This window comes from Natrix helvetica (genome assembly GCF_964273705.1).
Source record: "Natrix helvetica genome assembly, chromosome: 1".
Taxonomy (NCBI): Eukaryota; Metazoa; Chordata; class Lepidosauria; order Squamata; family Natricidae; genus Natrix; species Natrix helvetica.
In genome coordinates, this window is record NC_138548.1 from 155,793,237 (window position 1) to 155,815,042 (window position 21,806).

Here is a 21,806-nt window from a genome sequence, read left to right on the forward strand (position 1 = left end):
GACATTTGGTTTTTGACTCTTTTCTACAAGGGAACGGGATCAAGGTTGTATTCTGTCAAACGTTTCAATATTGTCCAACAGAGTGAATTTTCCTTGTAATTGCCCTGTTTTCCCAAAAATAAAACCTCTCCAGATAATAAGCCCAATAGGGCTTTTAAGCACATACGCTAAAATAAGCCCTCCCCAAAAATATTGCAACACATCAGCAGCCATGAGGTGACCACGCTCACCGCCTTCTGCACCTCAAAAATAATAAGACCTCCCCGAAAATAAGACCAAGCACTTATTTGGGGGTCAAAAGAAAATAAGACCCTGCCTTATTTTTGGGGAAACACGGTAGAATTACCATAGGTAATACATCCAACATACCCCGAAGTTATTGTTTAGGAGAAAAAAATGGGACACTATTAGAAGATTTTATTTGAATTTAAACAAACATAGACTTTTAGAAAATGCAAACTCTTACCAATCTTTTGAACCAATTTTTGAGAATGTGGCTTGCAAAACTAAAGGAACTGAAGGAATAATGGAACGATGAGCCAGAGGGAAGCAGGAGGGAGGTGCTCCCTAAAGGGCAGGGAATGAGCAAATGTGAAACAATAGTTCACTTACTTTCAGTTAAGATAACTTGAAATACAAGTTTCTTTTGAGGTTGTCCTTTCTCTGCACTGAAAAGCATGAATGTACATTTGCACCCCACCCGCTATACATCATCCAGGATGCATAAACATTGTGGATAAACCCTGGAGATTCTGTGGTAGTACAGAAGATAATTTCGCTAGGAATAAGGCCACAACTTCTAACTCTGATTCAACCTCATGAGGAATAATCTACAAAATTAAACCATGTCAACTAACTCAGAAGATCATTCCATAAACTAAGTAGGTATACCTAGTGAATCATATATGCATTAGATGTCATCAAGTCTTCGCAAGCCCAACAAATGATAGTTATATTAACATTTGCTGCTTTTGTGCAAAAGCGGAGGAATGTAGGCTGGATAGACGACGATAAATCTATAGTAAGTGTCATAGAGGATTATTAGTGATGGGCAAGGCCAACACAGTGCTCACAATGGATTGATTCAGACATGAGCCAAGTTTATTTTTTGACTGAAACAACTGAGATTATTTTCTGAACTAACTACACTCCCTTGTCCATTCTCATTTTCTTGTCAATCCTGTTATCCCTCAAGCACTTTTTATTTTTGAAAAGACTTAGAAGCTGTAAGAAAAATGACACAAAACAGCCATCATGAAGTTATTCTCTAAGTTTTCTTGGAGTTTGAGGAAATTGCTCTTCCACTCCTTTCAAATATCCTACGTCAAAGGCTTCTATAATATGCATAGGCGTCTGCAAAGATCACTGATTTTCTTATGGAAAGAGAGTCCACATTCCAATGTACTAATGGTGCTAATACAAGAGTTGTTATTCAGTCTCTTCTAGCAATAATTCTACCTGCATCTCAATTCTTCACTCAGGTTGCCATTTTTTCCTCTCTTCCTATATTGGCATACCAGGTAAACAAGGGAGAGCTCTGGATTCTTCAAGCTGAAAGACTCCCTCAAATTTTTCCATTCACCATTTTTATTGTTGGAGCATAGCTATGGACGATCAGTATCAGAGATGACCATATTTAAAAGAGAAGACCAACCTCTTTCTCCATCAGTATCCCATGGATTCTGTGACTCTCTTCTATCCTGTTTCCCTGAAAATAAGCCCTCCCCAAAAATATTGCAACAGAGCAGCGGCCATGAGGTGACCACACTCGCTGCCTCCTGCACCTCAAAAATAATAAGACCTCCCCGAAAATAAGGCCAAGCACTAATCGAGGAAACATGGTAGACATGATAATACCGTCATCATTTATTAAACTTATATGCCACCCAGCTCTTAATGATTCTGAACTAAGATTTATCTCCATAAATTATTATTTATTGTTTAAAAAATGGACTGTGCAGCAGTCATTTAAAAGATATAAAAACTAGTTTTAAGGCTGAAAAATGTTAATGATTTGACCAATCTTGCACTAGTCTTTACCATTTTTTCCAACAAGGATTCCTAAAAATCATAACTTTTCAAATTAGTGGCACCATGTGGAAGAAAATGTAAATCACTGTAATTGTTACATTATTTTCATGTATAATTTTCACAACATTTCTACTTACAACATGTCACTGAAGACACAAGATTGCCAATCAACCTTCCATCCATACATTGACTTGGTTCCAACAAATCACATACACTATATGCCTTCTCTGGGATTAGCTTCCCAGGATATTAATTTGGCTTCCAAAAAGTGCCCTTTCTACTTGAGTTTGATTGTAGGGCAAGAACATACATACCATGAATGTTCCTGACGTCACCTACACTTTACCCATCCCCTCAAAACTTGGGTGCACTCCAAAGTTCCTCCAAATTTTATAATCAAATTACAATAGAAGAGTGATAGAAGAGAGAAATTATTGAGTGAATATATAGTAATTATTATATTATCCACATTTAATTTATCGTACATTTAAATTGAATTTTATTTTCTGACTCGTCATTTTGTAGCCTATGGGCCCTTTCCCCCAGCTCCATACATATACCATTCAAAGCCATATGTTGGCCTTAGCACAAGCAAGTTTGTGAACTCCTGTTACAGAAAATAAAGAACTTTTAGAGACTTTTCAAGTCGAAAGTGGTTTTTTTTTATTTCAAAGCTCAATATTTGTACCTGAACAATAAAAAGCTACTATTGGGATAAGAAAGATCCATTAGCCACCAGTTGCTAACTTCTCATTACATCTTCCAAATCATATCACTAGTCCTCTGAGCTGGCTCTAACAAGAAATTTAGAGACAGCAAGAATAAATCATATCCTCTCTGGAAACCCTGGTTCTTATATTTCTATCTATTTTCTATAACCTTATTGGGCCATGGTGAGTAGGGTAATAATTTCCTACATTCATTCCAATATTTTAATTGATTACACTATAACAACTATTCAAAAAAAGCTTGCAGGTTTGTGATCTTTTATAACCTTGAACATTTAAAATATTTTATATTACGGTACTATATTAAAATATATAAAACAAAATAAAAGATGTTTATAGTTATTACAGTAGCCACAAGGAAATGAAATATCTGTATCACTTTTATAAAGGGATAATAGGGAAAAGATGGTATCAGAGTAGTTGCTATTGTATAGAATAATAACGCGTGATGTACCCAGACTAACAGCTTTGAGGTGGTTTCTTGCTTAAATGTAACCCCTCTCCAGCAGAACATTAAAAAAACCCAACTAAATTCATTCTGACTATCTCAACTGTAATGCTGGGTTAATTTGTACAGGGTGCTGTGTATTAAAATATTCATTAATATGCAGCTCTTAAAAGCTTTATAAGAACAGAAGGGGGGGGGGGGGTAAACTGAATCAGAAGCTTTGTTTTTTCCCCTTATAAAATGCATGAAAGTCCGTGAAAAGCAGTAAATATATATCCTTTCATTTATCCATCAACAGAAAATAGACACACAGCCTGAGAGAATGCAATATTCATTTTGCTGCAGAAGAACAGACATTGCATAACAATGAGATTTGCTAATGAAATCAACCATCAACCTGGAATACATATGTATTAAACCAAGACCTCGGTGTCATTTTCTTTTTGCATCATTTGTTCTTTTCCTGATTCCACCCCCTCCCTCCTCTTTTCAGCATTTTGTCCTTCCTTCGGTTTTCCTGCATTCAAATATAGCTATGTTGTACAACAATGTTTAAATATTATAGATGCTTTTATTTTAACATTTTCTTCTCCCTGCCAAATGTAGATGCCAACAGCGTAGCTTCCATCAGCTTTGTTAATGTACCCTTGAAGGAAAAATCAATGGGTATTAAAGAGACAAAGACGATTTATTTTTCTGGAAAATTGTTGAAAGTATTCGTCAAAACTGTTTGCCATCCAGACTACAGAGGTGTACCAATGTATACTAATATGTAACATAATAGATGATGTTTAAAAATGAAAGTTATGTATACATTGTAATTCAATCATTTTCATTCTGCAATAATTACTAATAATGGTTTTGAACTATCCTAATTATGATTTTAATTCAACAGTATGGAAGACCACCATGGTACAGAAATAATCTTAACTACAGTGTTTCCCTGAAAAAAGACAAGGTCTTATTTTCTTTTGCCCCCCGAAATATGGCCTTGGGCTTATTATAGGGGAGGGCTTATTATTTTCTGGGGCAGGTGAGAAGCGAGGTGCGCCTTTTACCTTTCCAGCTCCGTCGCGTTCCTCGCCATTGTGCTCAGGGAAGCGGCTGGTTAAAAAAAAAAAACCTTCTTGTGAGTTCAATCAAACTTCTTGAAGTCGCGAGAAGGTTTTTTTTTTACCAGGAGCTTCCCTGAACACAATGGCAAGGAACGCGACGGAGCTGGAAAGGCAAGAGGCGCGCCTCGCGGCCCAACACCGCCCACCTCGCCCCAATGGTAAAGGCAGCCTGCCTGGTTCCCTTCCCTGCCGTCCCTTTAGCAAGGGGTGTTAGGTGGGGGGGGGAGAAGCGAGGCGCGCCTCTTACCTTTCTAGGTCCGTTGCATTCCTTGCCTTTTCGCCCATTGAATCCCCTTGTTAAAAAAACCTCGCGAGTTGAACTCATGAGGTTTTTTTTACAAGGGGATTCAATGGGCGAAAGGGCGAGGAACGCAATGGACCTGGAAAGGTAAGAGGCGTGCCTCGCTTCTCCCCCCCACCTGCCACCCCTCGCTAAAGGGATGGCAGGGAAGGGAACCAGGCAGGCTGCCTTTACCATTGGGGTGGACGGTGTTTTTTTGCGTGAGAAAGAACAGGTGGGAGGGGATGATCGCATTGCGGGCCTGCTGCTGTTTTTGCGGCGAGCTGTTTTTGTGCGGGAGGGAAAGGCGGGGGGTGAAAGCACTTTGCTTTGCCTATCGCTGTTTTTGCGGCGGGCTCTTTTTGCGTGGGAGGGAAGGGCGGGAGGTGGAAGCACTTTGCTTCGCCTGCTGCTGTTTTTGCGGCGAGCCCTCTTTTTGCCCCGCAAACTGTACTGGTAGGTGGTACAGTGGTACTGAAAGCCCGATTGGGCTTATTAGCAGGGCATGTCTTATTTTCAGGGAAACACGGTATAATACATAGTATGTGCCACTTGGAAACTAGAATTTCAAATGCCATTTTTAAATTGCAGGATGTGACTGAATTGTTAGCAATTAATGATATTCTTTTGTAACATGTAAAGTCATAGCCCTTTAAGAGGAAGCTATTCGTTTCAGGATGAATTAACAATGGAAAGTTTTGAATTTTAAAAAGATCCTATTTAAGTCATACCTCTGAAAAAAAAAATACTATGGCCTTTTTCAAAAATGCTTAAATTATTGGCAAGCAACAATATTCTTATATAAAGTGAAAGCTATCATTCTTTAAGAAGCCATTTATTTTAAAATACAAAAATGCAAGCTTTCATTTTGTGAAATATTTTATTAAGTGTGCATAAACTAGATTTAATTAACCTGCACACAACTAGGAAAGTTATCACTGCATCCTTCTGTTCATGTAATTAATCCTAATTCATGGCACCCATAATTTCTGAGATAGCTGCACTGCTATTAAATAAGGGAATAACTCATCCGGTACTTGCTACTTTAAAAATCTAATTCATACTGAAACAGGTTATGTGGGTGGCCACATAAAGATCATAGAATTTTATGGAGGAGTATTGGTTGGTAAACCATTGTTGTTGGACATGATAAGGAAGCTCCTTTTTCCATTAGTACCAATTCAGCTTTCAACTATTTCCTAATGTTTTCTTAATTGTATAATGCATGTGAGCATGGAGTAAACTAGAACTGTCATCTACCTAAAATTTAGGTTCTAAAGAGGTCAATGTAGTCACAGGCTATAATTAATCACAACTAGCAGAGTAAATCTAAATTATTAACTCTATGGGGTTTGCAATACAAGCCACTAATGCACTTAACTTAACTTAACTTAACTTTAGGGCTCAAAAGAGACTCGGGGTGGTGTACAGTCATATTAAAATAGTTGAACAGTAAATATACATGTTATAAGTATACAATAAATAAATTAAACATAGGACTGGAGGAGGTAGTAGAAGTTCCCTGTACAATTTAGTTAAGTTAGATTAAAAAAAATTTTTAAATTTAAAAAAGTTAAAAACATTAACCTTAAAAGCTATCCCAAATAAAATATCCGCCAGGAGGTAAGAGTAGAACTATAAGTGGGCCAGGCCGGCTAGTCGGAACAGGTGAGTCTTAAGTTTTTGTCGGAAGGAGCGGAAGTCGGTAGTAGTTCTAATATCGGGGGCACCAACATTTGTGCTGGTAATAGGTAATATTATGTTGGATTTACGGTACTTCATTTTTTCCACATGCACATCCTGAACAGTAATACATGGATGTAGCAAATTTTAGGAATCAGCTACCCATACTATATTCCATACCGTAACATTTTACTATACTGTATAGGTAGTCCTTGAGTTACAACCATAATTGAAACCCAAATTTCCATCGCTAAGCAATACAGTTGTTAATCGGGTTCTGCCCCATTTTGTCACAGTTGTTAAATGAATCACTGCAGTTGTTAAGTTAGTATCAAGACTGATAAGTGAATCCCTGTTCCCCATTCTTTACTTGTCAGAGGGTTGCATGACCCTATTACACTGCATAACCATTGCCAAATGTCTGACTTTTAATCATGTGACCATGGGGATGCTGCAACAGTGGTTAAGTGTGAAAACCGGTCATAAATAACTTTTAGTGCCATTATAACTTTGAATGGTCATTAAACAAATGGTTAGTAAGTCGATGTCTGCCTGTGGTTTGTATCACTTTTACAACATTCCCTAGTTCCTATAAACAATGAAGCATTCACTCTTGGATGTAACAGAAATATCTCCCCCTCCCTCCCTCCCTCCATCTATCATATATATATATATATATATATATATATATATATATATATATATATATATATATATATATATATATATATATATATATATATATATATATATATATATATATATATATATATACATACATACATACATACATACATACACATACACATACACATACACATACACATACACATACACATACACATACACATACACATACACATACACATACACATACACATACACATACACATACATATATATATATATATATATATATATATATATATATATATTGTGTGTGTGTGTGTGTGTGTGTGTTTAAATAAATAAATAAATGGCTGTGTGTGTATATCTTCCAGCATAACTCTGGAACGCCTCGAGCAATTTCAACCAAACTTGGTACACAGATGACTTATCTGGAGAAAAATACTATGGGGATAAGACATCCCTAACATCACTCGGGGTTGTGTGTGTGTTCTGTTAGGATACAGCCTGTTGTGCCTTAAAATGACTTCTACTGTACTGCCATAAAATCGCTTCTACTGTACAGCGCAGTGGAGTTGCCATGGCAATGACTTTACAGTAATGCACAAGGGGACTTTCTCTGGTAAGGGGGAAAATCCAACATTAGAAATTGCGTTTGGTCCTGACATTTCCCCCCTATATATAAATACCCAGGCAACGCCAGGTTATCAACTAATGCCTATAAATAAGCCACAGATTCACACGGAATCCTGAAGATAGTGACCCTTGAAACTGGTTTCATGAACCTAAAGGAGTTTGGAAGAGGGGAGAGAGATTTCATCTTTTCTTTCAGAAGCAGCCTCCTCCCTATTCCCCAGTTGAACATTTATATGATAAATGGAGTTTCAAATCAGTCAACGAGATTTTGGACTAGTTAAATTCAAACTTCCAGCATAACCTCCATGAATTCCATTGGACTAGCCAAACCTAAATAGCTGTACAATGAAAAAAACCGCTCTCTTCTCCCCTTGGTACACTCCAGATGTGTTCGATATCCAATTCTTACACTCCTATATCCTGAACTAGGAGCTTCAGTTGGAGCACCTGTGGAGGAAACCAGATTGCAAAAGGCTAGAGAAAGGCTGCAGCACTTTTGAATAACAGCAGTAGCACAAAAGAAATGCAAAATAAAATAAATCTGAGTACCCATTTTGAATTGCAAGATTCAATTCCTCCTCTGCTCATTGAAATTGCTTCATATTCCAAGTCAGAATATCAGACAGGGAGCAGACACGCTTAGTCTGAGAGTAGGCTAACTTTTTGGAGCAAAAACTATAATCTCAATAATTTGAGAGAGTGCACAGTTTAATGCAACAGCAAGAGTGTGCCAGAAACAGAGACAGAACTTCCAGCCCTCTCTGGATCAGCTGATCTGCAGGCTGCGGGCTGAGGTTAAGGGGCCTCCTGCACCTCAAAATAATAAGACCTCCCCAAAAATAAGGCCAAACATTTATTTCGGGGGTCAAAAGAAAACAAGACCCTGTCTTATTTTCGGAGAAACACGGTATATTCCTAACATTATCAACTGGGATAAAAAGTAGCCAAGGCAGATTATGGATGGGAAACCTTCATTTTAATTATTATTTATTGCTCTAGTCTAAAATATCTCCAGTTGAATATTTTGGCTGTGGTTTTCAGCAATCCCATGCTCAGATTGGCATCAAGATACTTTCAAAAATTAAAGGACAGCAGATTTTTCTTGAAATATATAAGAACCATATGAGTAATTCTTGGTACAAGTTTATGAAGAGAAAAGATTGTAAATTAGCTAGTTGGAGAATGATTAAAAATAATTTATTCAATTATTCTCAGGTTTCTACTATAAAACATGTTAAACAAAAACATTTGTTTAAAAGGGACAATTATTTATACAAGCCCCAAATGAATGATAGTGGGTATTTGAATTCTAGGAGGTGAGATCATTATGATTGTTATGCCATACTGGAACCACCTGCCTGAAATGCAGTGGAAAAATGGTGATTCTTAAAAACATAATTTATTTTTAAACAAACAACCTCAGCTGAAAAGTGGGTGAATGCCTCTATCTTGAGGGAGGCAGGGAATAGCTTGTAGATTGCCCACTCCTGTGAGGCACAATTGGCACCTACTTTGTTCTCTTTCCACTACAGCAAAAATATTTTTATTCGCCAAGACCTTTTTAATAGATAAATATGCTAATATTTCAGCTTTTCCACTTCAATGGAACTTTCATATTAATGTAATTTTAGCCATTCTGTTTTTAATGTTCATATGTTGCATATTTGTTGCACAAAATATAATCTTTTTAAATAACCTTTTAAAAATGTTAACCCAGTGATATAACCAGTAGTGGGTTCCAGCCGGTATGCCCCGGTACGGGCGTACAGGTGCCTGCTGGGAGCGTATGGTGCTGCAGAGAGCCCACCCGTCCGCCTGCTCTCCTTACCTCTATTTGAGCCGACCGGGGCATTTGCGCACGCGCACACAGCGTACGGCGCCTGTGCAATACTCTGCTGAGCAGCTCGAGCGTCATAGGGCAGTGGTGCGTATGCATTCGCAGTGCGTGTGCATGTGGTGGGCTTTCGGCCCCATCGCAGCGTGCCAGTTGGGACGGGATCCGGAACCCACCACTGGATATAATCATATTACTGCCCTCAGAGTTATACAAGTAGTCCTCAACTTACAACCACAATTGAGCCCAAAATTTATGTTGCCAAGTGAGAAATGTGTTAAGAGAGTTTTACGATTTTTCTTGCCACATTTGTTAAGTGAATCACTGCGTTGTTAAATTAGTAACCCGGCTTTAAATGAATCTGGTTTCCCTATTGACTTTGCTTGTGGGAAGGTGGCAAAAAAGAATCACATGATCCAGGGACACTGCAACCGTCTTAAATGTGAGTCAGTTAATCAAGCATCCTTTTATGTTCCTAGATTGAAACTAATAAGCACAACGGGTCCCGGTGTCCTCCACATGAACGTATGCAGCGCACGTGCATGTGTCCTTACTTCCTGTGGTGCTCCGCGATGCCTCCGCAATGCTCCAGCTGCTTGGTGGAGTGTTGCGCAGGAGCCGTACACTCCATGCGCGTAAGCCCCGAAGAGATCAAATACAGGTAAGGATGGCAGATGGGCAGGTGGGTGGGCCCTCTGGAGCACCGTACTGCAATGGTACCCGGTGCTCCCGGCAGGTACCAGTATGCCCGTACTGGGGCATACCGATCATAACCCACCACTGGACCAATCACATGTGCCACTCATTCAATACCTTCTGCAACTTCAAACGAGTTGTTGAACATACAAAAGAGGCAGAAATGGTATCAGTGTGAAATTATTTTAAACGCTTGTCTGATTACGGTTTGCCTCACGCAAGCCAATTGCCCAGTAAAGCGGCAACCTCCAGAATGTATATTTAGAATTAAACATTGGCAACCTTATTTTCCCATTCTGGGTTTAGAGTCAAAAACACAGAAATACATCTTTAACTTACAACCAGCTTGAAGTTACAATTGCCTCTAAAAGGGTGTTTTATAGCCTATAAAATGCTTCCAGTATTATTAAAAATCATGTCGACCCTCCCACAAGTAATCTGATCACATTTGGGGCATTTGGCAAGTAGCTCACATGTACAACCGGTTGTGGCAATCTATGGTTGTGGGACTGCTATTTTCAAGAATGCCTAATCAGGAGAATAGATTTGGACTCATGGCTGCATGGTTTACTTGACCCCACAATTGGCTTAACGACTGTGTGATTTGCTTAATGATGTGATAAAATATGTTCAAAAAAGTAGGCCCGGTCACCTGGCACCTCGACTTACAATCGCAATGCCTTGCAATCAAAATTTCAGATTCAATTGTTGTCGTAAGTCAAGAATAACCTGCAGATAACTAAAAGAAATATAAAACCATCTTATTCTTGAAATCAGCTAACCTCACTCTGACCTCCACACAGGTGTTTATGGGAGGTTGAAGGAGGACAACGGATGAAAAAAGCAGAATGCAAGTATGAATGGCCAGAGTCTGCATCATGAAATAAAGGTTGTCCTCGACTTACAATCATTCATTTAGTTACAACGGCACTTATGAGCTTTTTTCATACTTAACAACTATTGCAGCATCTCATGGTTACATGAGCCAAATTTGGGCTCTTGGCAAGTGGCATATATTTATGAGAGTTGCAGTGTCCAGGATCCTTGCAATCACCATTATTAACCTATCCAGCTGGCTTCCAACAAGCAAAGTCAATGGGGGAAGCCAGATTCACTTAACAATTGCATGATTTATTTAACTACAGTGATTCACTTAACAACTGTCGTAAAAAAACTGTTTGTAAAATGGGGTGAAACTCAACTTCACAATTGTTCTGCTTAGCAATGGATATTTTGGGCTCAGTTGTGGTTGTAAGCCGAGGACTACCTTTATCACTATTTCATCATTGTTGTTCTACCAGTCGTCTAAGTTCTACCATCCACAAATTTTTTTCCTGTTTTTTATTACAGAACGTAGGGCTTGGTAGGCAGGCTTTTTTTTTTAGCTTTCTTCCATTAAGCTACATAGTTACCAATCATTTTAATCAAAATCAATGAAATGCGACACATTGACATTTAGCTCTGATCTAGAATAACATAATCCATTATGGTATAACGCAGGCGGTTTATCAGCTAAAATTCTTAAAATGTTCACAGAGCTACAATTTCAACCATCCTCGTTGATCAGATATACCGAGTTTTTTGTAGTTGTTCCTTTAAATGCCTTATTTTCTGTTCTCTCTCTCAAGGGTACTCCAAGAAAATACTAGCTCTAGGGCCTAGCAAAATCTAATTTATTTTAGGTTTTGTGTCTCTTAATTTTAATCCTATGGCCCTTTTTAAAAAAAAAAAAAAAAGCTATGGTTTCCTATCTCCATTCAGGAAAGCAAGCACACTTAAAAGCTGTCATATTAAGCATGTAGGTAATAAAGTAGGCTTATGTTCCTTTTATAATGAAACAGCTCAATTTGTCTTGAATTATGATGACGACTATTTATCTACTTTTAAGGAATAAAAAGCAGAGGACAATTTATTAAAGCAGAAGCATAACTCCTGAACACTGGAAGGTCACAGCCCGGGAGTTGAGCTGCTAGGAAAAACATCTCCGATGCTCCGGAGCTGCCATTTTTCTTCCTTGACAGAGACTCCATCTGCCACAGAGCCATTTAACAGCCTCAGAGTCGGAATATCAATGATTTTCCAGCATTCTGCAAGTCTGCTTTCACCTTGACATCACCTCTGTAATACATCTAAAACAGATGATACGTGCATATCTCTTTTCCAGACTACAACCCAGCTTCACGTGACTGAGAGGAATTTGGTTCTGATGAGCCATTTTACATTCATGGCCCACTGGGAAAAATGGGAGTTTTAAAAGCTACAGTGCTTCCTACTTTTTTGTTCAGCCTATGCACCTGAAATGAAGTTCCTTTCTCCTCCTGGGGAGGGAAAGCATTGTAGCCCAGCCACATTTACACAATAATTCTTCGTAAGGGCATTCAATCAGAGGTGGTATTAAGCAGGTTCTGACCAGTTCTGAAGAACTGGTAGCAGAGATTTTGAGTAGTTCAGAGAACCACTAAATACCACCTCTGACTGGCCCCGCCCCCATCTATTCTCTGCCTCCCAAGTCCCAGCTGATTGGGAGGGAATGGGGATTTTGCAGTAACCTTTCCCTGCCACACCCACCAAGCCATGCCCACAGAACTGGTAGTAAGAAATTTTGAATCCCACCTGTTTCCCTGAAAATACGACCTCCCTTGATAATAAGCCCAATTGGGCTTTTGAGCACATGCGCTAAAATAAGCCCTACCCCAAATATAAGCCCTCCCTGAAAATATTGCAACACAGCAGCAGCCATGAGGTAACCACGCTCGCCGCCTCCTGCACCTCAAAAATAGTAAGACCTCCCCAAAAATAAGGCCAAGTGCTTATTTCAGGGGTCAAAAGAATATAAGACCCTATCTTATTTTCTGGAAAACACAGTATGTTAAAAAAAACAGAGAGCTTACACTGGAGAAACAGATGTTTAAAAAGCACGCCTTAGAGAAATGTATTAACAAGGTACAACTTCAGGGAAATTTATGTTGTAAAGTATCTCAGGGACTTTATATTAGCAGCTATGCATATTAGGGGAACTTCATATAAAAGCTCTGGATATGTAGGGCAGTTGGATATGAAAAAAAAGATATCTGGTATATTTTTTACCCTGAAAAAGAAATCATCTGGAATACTGTCCCACTAATGAGACAGTAAAATGTGCCAGTTTTACACCGGTCCATATATTGCTATTTATTGCTGATACATTGTGGTCTATAACGAGATGACAAGATGATGACAGGCACTTTCTAAAGTGAGCAGAGGCATCTCTTTTTTCAATATACACATATTTGTTGATGCCACAGATTATCCTCCAGATTTGGCTGCACCTTACACTGCATAATTAGGCCACCCAGGCTATCTAAACTGAAGCTTTGAGCAGCATCAGTTCTCAGTGCAAACATCTCTCAGGAATACCCTCCCAGGTGTTTCTTGTTAAAAGTACCTTAAATGTTCCAATATTTTAAAAGTAATGCTACATATGGAACCCATTTTGGGTGTGCTATGTGCTGTTTCCATTTTCTATCCATAATTCTTCAGATCTCAATAGTAACCAATAAAGCAGGGTTGCCACCCCAACAACTGTGATTCCAAGAAGATAAAGAAAGTACAGATGTAATTCTCAGGCAGATCAATGGAAGAGTGCAGAGTCCAACATTCTGATGCAAAGTTAAGACTTTCATTTTTGACAGTCACAAGTAGCGTTCTGCATCTAGTTTCCATCATAAATAGCACATGGCAACAACACTTTTCTATTTGCACTTTAGACTTTTATTACTGACAAATTGCATTTAAATCCACAGTTCTGACTGATGACCTGAAATTATGAAATTCCAGAAAATTTATCATATATGGTTTGTCAGAATCAGACAAGATAGCAAAACTGCAGGGGAGATTCGTACATGCTGATGTGTCAAAAATGAGGTATCCCAATAAAGAACCGTGAGATGGCACAGTATAATCTCACTGTAGCAATAACACTAACAACAGAAATGATCCTTTAACAGCAATCAAAATGTCTGCATTGATCCTTTGAATTGATAATAACACCCTGAAAATATTGTTGACCTAATACCAAAAGCAGACTTCACTGGCGGTTAAAATGTACAAACACTGCTCCAGAATTTTTTTCCTAAAATCTCTTATCTTCCTGAACTATCTTCTCTATCCCCCAAAACCTTCTGCAGTGGGTCCCCAACCTATCAAAATAAATTTAAGGATGGATGAGAAAAGGGCTGCAGGAGAGGGAAATTACGGTATCCTCTTCCCATTCTGCTGACAGGAACTGACTAAAATGGCATATATTTTGACAGCAGGATCAAGAATAACCTAGAGATCCAAAAATATAAAGAAAAATAGTAATGAATTATTTATTTTGTCTCCTTTAGTGAGCAGGTGGCTAAGGCTCGCGTTACTTAAATTCCTGCTAAGTTCCCAACGGAAAAGTTATACTAGCTTTTTGAAACAAAACCAACGAAGTTTTACTTCATGCATCTGAAAATGAAGATCAAACCACCTTCCAGTCAGTCTTGACTCATATGGCTGCAACTATGCACGTTTGTAGCAGAACCAGTTTGCTACTACTACCTTTTCAAATGTTTTCAGCAGCCCATAAGAGACCCACAAAAATGTAATAATGGTCTTGGTGATGCCATGAAAATGTTTGTGATTTTAAATGTAGAGTGCAACCTTTGTGCCATATCTTCACAAAACGGACATCCACCAATTCAATTAAGTTATCAAACCATTTCCTTCAACAGCTGAAGACTGAAGGTCTGGGGTTGGTTTTTTTATATTTTTAGCAATACCTTTGACATTTCTCTACATTCCATATGTATTTGTCTACATATTTCATTTTGTACACTCTCAAACATTATTTTCCCAGGTAAGTCCCTGTAATTAAAACTGGGGTGTTTGGAGCTATAGTCCATGATGCCCCTTATGCACTCCCCTCTGTGGTGTCATTTGAATATAATTTGAATTAAGAAAGTTACAAATGCTCAGGTCATCAGTATTATTGACATTTCCCCTCTCTTAGTTTTTGTATTCTGACCTTCCCTATTAGGTAAAAGACGGAAGCAAGAACTCCCTGGGTTCTGGGCAGTGGTGGGGTTCAAAAAATTTTTTGCTACCAGTTCTGTGAGCATGGCTTGATGAGTGTGGCTTGGTGTGCATGGCATGGGAAGGATACTGTAAAATCTCCATTCCCATCCCACTCCAGAGGAAGGTTACTGCAAAATCCCCATTCCCTCCCGATCAGCTATGACTCAGGAGGCAGAGAATAGTGGGCCAGAGGTGGGCCAGAGGTGGTATTTACCGGTTCTTTGAACTACTCAAAATTTCTGCTACCGGTTCTCCAGAACTGGTCAGAACCTGCTGAATACCACCTCTGGTTCGGGATCTACAATTATCTAGCTGAAGAGCTCCAATGTTTTGGCCAATGGCCACAACTGTACTTGTGAATCCATATTCTATATCCTGGCTGAGGTCTGCCAGAAGCATTGGGTCATACATTGTATTGGACAGGGTTCCCAGTAGGCAGTAAAAGAGATACCTAGAAACACCGTATTAGGGAATCCAGACCAAACTGTAGACTGACATTTAATACAGTTCGATTTATTCTGAGTAGATAAATATACATTGCTAAAACATATTACCTTTGTAAATGCAAATTCTCAATTTCATGTTTGTTGGGTTAATGTAAATGGAGAGACAGAGTCTATTATCTGCTCAAGTCTGTTTAAGATTTAAATTATGTCTCTCTTTGGGAATAATTTTCAATGTGTAGTTTATGTATCTCTATTTGCACGCAGGAAACCAGAATTTATTTCTTTACGAACCGAAATGCTGCTTATATGATTAAAAAAAAATAAGCAAAAAAAAGCAATTGCTGTTCCAGCAAATTAACATTTAAAGCCATCTGCCTTATATTTATAGCCTTATTTAACATATTTATCCCTTAAACAAGTTACAGAAACTTTGTTGTAAACAACAATTCCTTTGGATGCTTTTGGCACCTCCTAAACATTAGCGACTAACAGGAATTCTCAAGGTTTATTCAAACATACTACTGCTATTTGACTAATAAAACCAGCTGCTCTGAGTAATAAAATGACAGCACAGAAAATTCAGTCTACATCCGAATCCTTCCAATTGCCATCTGTACAGTAAAGCTTAATAAACTGCTTATTTCCCCTAACAGATGCTAATCATCAGCTGATAATGCACAATCAAAATCTGTTCTTTAGTGCTTTTAGGCAATGGGCACTAGCAATTCCACCCAAACAAACTTAAAATATTCTATTTAGTTCAAGGAGCCTCACTCCTATGTTTCTATAAATTGGAAAGCTGCCTCCTGCTAACCATTAATACAAGTATCTATCATAGGAATAAAAATGTCTGTGGAGATAGAATTTATAAATGTTAAGCGTCTCATAACATTTTTGGAAAATTTTGTCTACTGACCAAAAATATAGATTGTTTTATTAAAAGAAGTGCCTGCTGTTGCAAAAATATTTATATTAAATATATAAAGATAGTGAAATGTATATTTCTGAGGAATTAAGCAGATATAATTCCTTCCATTTGGTGGTTAGGGCAAAACTCAAACATGAGATAAATGTAAGTACTATGTCTGGGAAAAGGGACGTGGTGGCTCAGTGGCTAAGATGCTGAGCTTGTATATCAGAAAGGTCAGCAGTTCGAATCCCCAGCACCGTAAGGGAGTTTTCGACTTTTATCATCCCTATCCCTTGATCACATTGTTTGATGTTATGTGAGGACTGATAGGTACCAAGTTCCCTGTCCCACAACTGAATTTATGTTTCCTCTCCACTTTCAGTTGGAAAATGGGTCTCTGGGTCTTTGTATGAAAGATTCTTGCTGAAATAAAATTTGCTTCTAAGTTTGGAATTTGTGCCATGAATTAACATTTAAAAAGCAATTTCATTTTCCATTCAAGTTAATTTGTATTCCTCAATCATAGAACACAGGTTTTACTTAATCTTTACCGCTGATTTGTCAGCAAATGAGTCTCTGAATTACAAACACCAAATAACTCATATTCATTTGCACCACTTCAAACTTAATATTTGTCTCTTTATAATGTACATGTATGTTTTGCAAAACTGCTTTCTTTTAAAAAATAATCTTGAGATGTGTAATTACTTCTTGGCTTCCATTTTAAACAGTTTTTCTTATTGCAAGCACTTAAAGCACTGCTTAGAGATCTTATTCTTTTAGGTTTCTCAGTTATAATTATTGTTATTATATGGAAGGAAAGGTTTAATTAAATCTGCAGGTGCTGCGAACATACAAAGTAGTGAATTTTCAGTTTTCTTTTTGAACTGTCTGTAGAAAAGAAATGATCTTGTTTCCATAATATTTTGGGATATTAAAATAACATTTATAGTTTCATGCTGGGTCTGAGAATTCACTATACCCAGAATAACAAAAGTCATTACCCTTAGGTGAGGGAAGGAGTGTCTTATTTTAGAATCCCTGTTTTCTCTCTTTCCCTACATACACACAAATACACACACACACAAAGTGTCTTCTATCATTAAGACTGCCTTAAATTAATGAAAACTATAGCAAAAAAGGTTTTTTTTTTAGCAACCGTGCGCTCAGTTTCAAAGCATCAAAGAGTTATTTATACATATAATAAAGGCAGGATTTTTAAAAATCTAATTAATTTTTCTAAAATCTAATCTAATCTTCATGTAACAATTGAGTTGCCGGTGCCAACTGTGGTTGCTAAATGGGGACTTCCTGCATATACTTTTAAAATAAAGAAGTCTTACTTTTGTAGGTCAAGAATTTGCACAATACATAATGATGAGGATATCTACCAGTTAATTTATTGTCAGAAGAAACACTAAATACTATATATCATATCAATTTACCATTATTTCAAAGAAACAGATTAGCAGCTCGTATCAGATGATAACCAGATCAGTGGGGGTAAGCGGGCAGTGGCGCAGCGCAGAAGGCAAATCAGTTCCCTGTGCCCTCTGTACTGCTAACAGAAGAAAAGAGGTTAATGTGGATAAGAAAGGATTTTTTTCCTACAGGATCTAGTAATTAATATATTGATTGAAATCCCTATCCAGGCAATCTACCCACCACATAATTAAGTTCACTTGACGGAAACAAGAAACAAGTCTGTTGGCTCCACTCTTTTCCATGTCTCTTCATCAAGTGGTCCCATATAATTATGATTATTTCATGAAAATATTCAGCATTATCTCATTGGTGCTCCTGTGCCCTCAAATTTAGTGCTGTATTCACACTATGGTCAGTCTGCACTGATGTAGGGCCAAAGCAGAGGGTATAACAGAGGCCAGTGCCAATACAGATTTATACAATCTTCTTTGTAGGGGAACACATTGCTTCTGATTTGATTCCTAAAAGCTGCTTTGGAGTAAGTATGGAGCAAGCGTAGCATCTGTCTGCAACTCTTTACAGCAGCTGTGTCTTTTCCTGCGATAATGGGGCATCCTCAAAATCCCAGGAAAAGACACATTTGCTTGCAAGAGTCACAATTGTTACGCTCAGCTGCCTGTGTGCTCCAAAGCACCTTTTCTTTATTTTCAAGTGCTGCACAACCATATGTTGATCTTCTTCCCTGATGAATAATTCATATCAAAATGCAGGCACATATCTGAAATGAATTCAATGTGTGTCCACCCCACACTAGACAATTCCTAATATTAATCATGACCATGCTTTTCAGGCCTGTCCAATTTGTGATCCACCAAACCAAATGCACTCGACCAATCACCCCACACATCACTATCTGCCAAACTAATATGGTTATGAATAGCCTGAAAAACCATTATATATCCCTGCTAGATTACATTATTTGTTACATTTATATTTTGCCTTTCTTTCGGAAGGTTAACTGTCCACGTCAAGGAATCTCCTCTTTTCATCTGCACAAGAACTTTCCGAAGACACACAGTGAATCCCCTGATGGAATGGGCTCTGAACAAGGCTCTCTTTATTCCCAGTCCAACATTTTAACTACCATATCATACCAACTTGGTGGGTTGTACAGGAGAATGCAGCTTTGTAGCCTTTCCGTCCGAGGTGGTATTTTACCGGTTTGGACCAGATCGCCCGAACCGGTAGCGGAAAGCATAAGTAGCTCCATCCACCCGCATCCGGCTACGTGGCATCCCATGTAGGCCATTTTTTTCGCCAAAAGTGCACGCATGGAAGGATCTGCGTGCTCGCGCTCACCTTTGCGAACTGGTAGGTAAGGTAAGTGTATACCACTCCTGCTCTCCATCCATTGATTCTTTGGATCTGTTGCTGCAATAAAGAAGCTAGCAATTCTTAAGAGACAGTCTGGATTTATTCTCAAAAGAAAAAAGAAGTTATATTTGATCATTTCTCCAAGAATATCCAACCAAAATTATTTAGTTCAACAAGTAACAGATAAAAGTTTGGATCCAGAACTGTTAGGAGTAGAATTCTGCTCTAGGGATGTTTTTACAGTTATAGGTAGTCCTCAACTTACAAATTGAGCCCAAAATTTCTGTTGCTAAGTGAGACATTTGTTAACTTGCATTTTGCCCCATTTTACAACCTTTCCTGCCACAGTTGTTAAGTGAATCACTGCAGTTGTTACGCTAGTAACATGTTTGTTTTTTTAATAAAATATTTTTATTGTTTTATATCATATGTGTGTTTGTGTGTGTGTGTGTGTGTGTGTGTGTGTGTGTGTTTTCTTGTAGATTTTCAGGGATGTAGGTATGCTGGCCTTGTTGTATTTGGGTCTTTTCCCATGTAAGATTGAAATTGTCTTGGCAATGTTTCGGCGAGGTTCCACTCACCATCTTCAGGTTGGTGTTTTTGGCTTCGTGCTTGTGCGAGTACTTACACAGGAAAAGACCCAAATACAACAAGACCAGCATACCTACACCCGTGAAAATCTACGAAAACGTGTGTGTGTGTGTGTGTGTGTGTATGTATGTATGTATGTATGTATGTATGTATGTATGTATGTATGTATGTATGTATGCTGGTCTTGTTGTAGCCGGGTCTTTTCCCATGTAAGATTGAGATTGTCTTGGCAATGTTTCGGCAAGATCTTACTCGCCATCCTCAGGCTGGTGTTTTCGGCTTAAAGTGTGAATGGAGCTCCCTTACATCAAAGGCACCACAGATAAAATCAGCAAAATTCTCCACAAACACAATATCAAGACAGCCTTCAACACTGATCAAAAAATAGCCAACATCTTAGGAAACCCCAAAGACAAAATCTAGCTAGAAAACCAAGGAGTCTACGAAGTACCATGCAAAATCTGTCCTGCAACATACATAGGACAAACGAACAGAATAAATGCACCCATCGCAGAACACAAGAACGCAGTAAGAAGAAAAGAAAAAACTTCCTCCCTTTTCCAGCACCTTAAAGCTACAGGACATGAAATTAATTTTGAAGGAACCAGGTTAATCTCCAAAACTGAACACTTCAACAAGAGAATAATTATGGAAGCTATCGAAATAGAGAAACACCCCCACAACATGAATAAACGTGACGATACCTCCCGCCTACCAGACATCTGGAAACTAGCCCTAGTCAACAAACGAGCCCCATCCACCACCCAGGCCGTTACAACACAAAACAACAATGGACACACAGCCAGCACCAATCAACCAATCATGATACAGCCACACATCCAATGAATCCACTTACTGAAACAACACCAGCACTCCACACACCCCCACCAAGATTTATTAGAAAGACGGCATCACACTTTAAGTCGAAAACACAAGCAAGAATACAAGACCAGCATATAACATCAATCGTATTATAACATATATTATCTTCCATTATAGTGTTTATTATATAACTGTCAACAAAAATTTACTCACTGTTTTTCTTTCTCATGTAAACCATATTTCACCTAATTCCACTCCACTAATCTCAATATCTGTCATTTAACCATTTATAGAATAGTTCGAATGTTATGAAATAATCTGGATCTTCTTTTCCTTTTATTTTTAGGGTTAACCTATCCATCTCTGCACATTCCAGATTTTTTTTGATTATAATATCAGTAACATGGTTGTTAAGTGAATCTGGATTCTCCATTGACTTTGCTTGTCAGAAGGTTGCAAAAGGTGATCACATGACTCTGGGATACTGCAATTGTTATAAATATGAATCAGTTGCCGAACATCTGAATTTTGATCACATGACCATGGGGATGCTGCAACGGTTATAAGTGTGAAAAACAGTCATAAGTCACTTTTTTTCAGTAATGTTATAACTTTGAACGGTCACTAACAAACTGTTGTTAAGTTGAGGATTACCTGTATTGGAATGGGGAAGTGTAACTTGTTCAGATTAAAGGCTGCATTTGCCTTCAGAAAGAACCAAAAATAGCTTGAGTTAATGAAAATTTAATTAAAATTAAATCAAATATAGTTAATATGATCGGTCTCCGTGTAATTAACAAATCTCTCTTTATAGCATATTAAAAATTACAATTTAGAAGCAACTTTTTGATCAAAAAAAGGGGTCACACTCAAATCTTGAGGGGCCCTGAGGAAGGGGGAAATGAGGACGATTTATTAAACTTGTATGCCACCCGATTCTCATCAACCCTGGGCAGCTCACAACAAACAAAATAAATTACAATAAGATCATTTAAACATGAAAAATAAAGATAAAATATATGTCAAAACTCTGGGTGAAGAATCAGGTTTTCCCAGCTCTTCTAAGCAACGGCAAAGT

The 21,806-nt window shown here is 38.1% G+C and overlaps 1 protein-coding gene and 1 long non-coding RNA gene across 2 annotated transcripts in view; one reads left to right on the forward strand and one right to left on the reverse strand.

Moving 5' to 3' along the window:
* The window catches only part of BAZ2B (bromodomain adjacent to zinc finger domain 2B), a 234,611-nt gene that overhangs the window by 142,514 nt on the left and 70,291 nt on the right, over positions 1 to 21,806 (reverse strand). The window lies entirely within an intron of this gene.
* On the forward strand, positions 9,929 to 12,387 carry LOC309383208. The gene is made up of 3 exons (XR_014173796.1): positions 9,929 to 10,043; positions 10,882 to 10,932; positions 11,967 to 12,387. It is a non-coding gene; the product is annotated as an uncharacterized lncRNA (long non-coding RNA).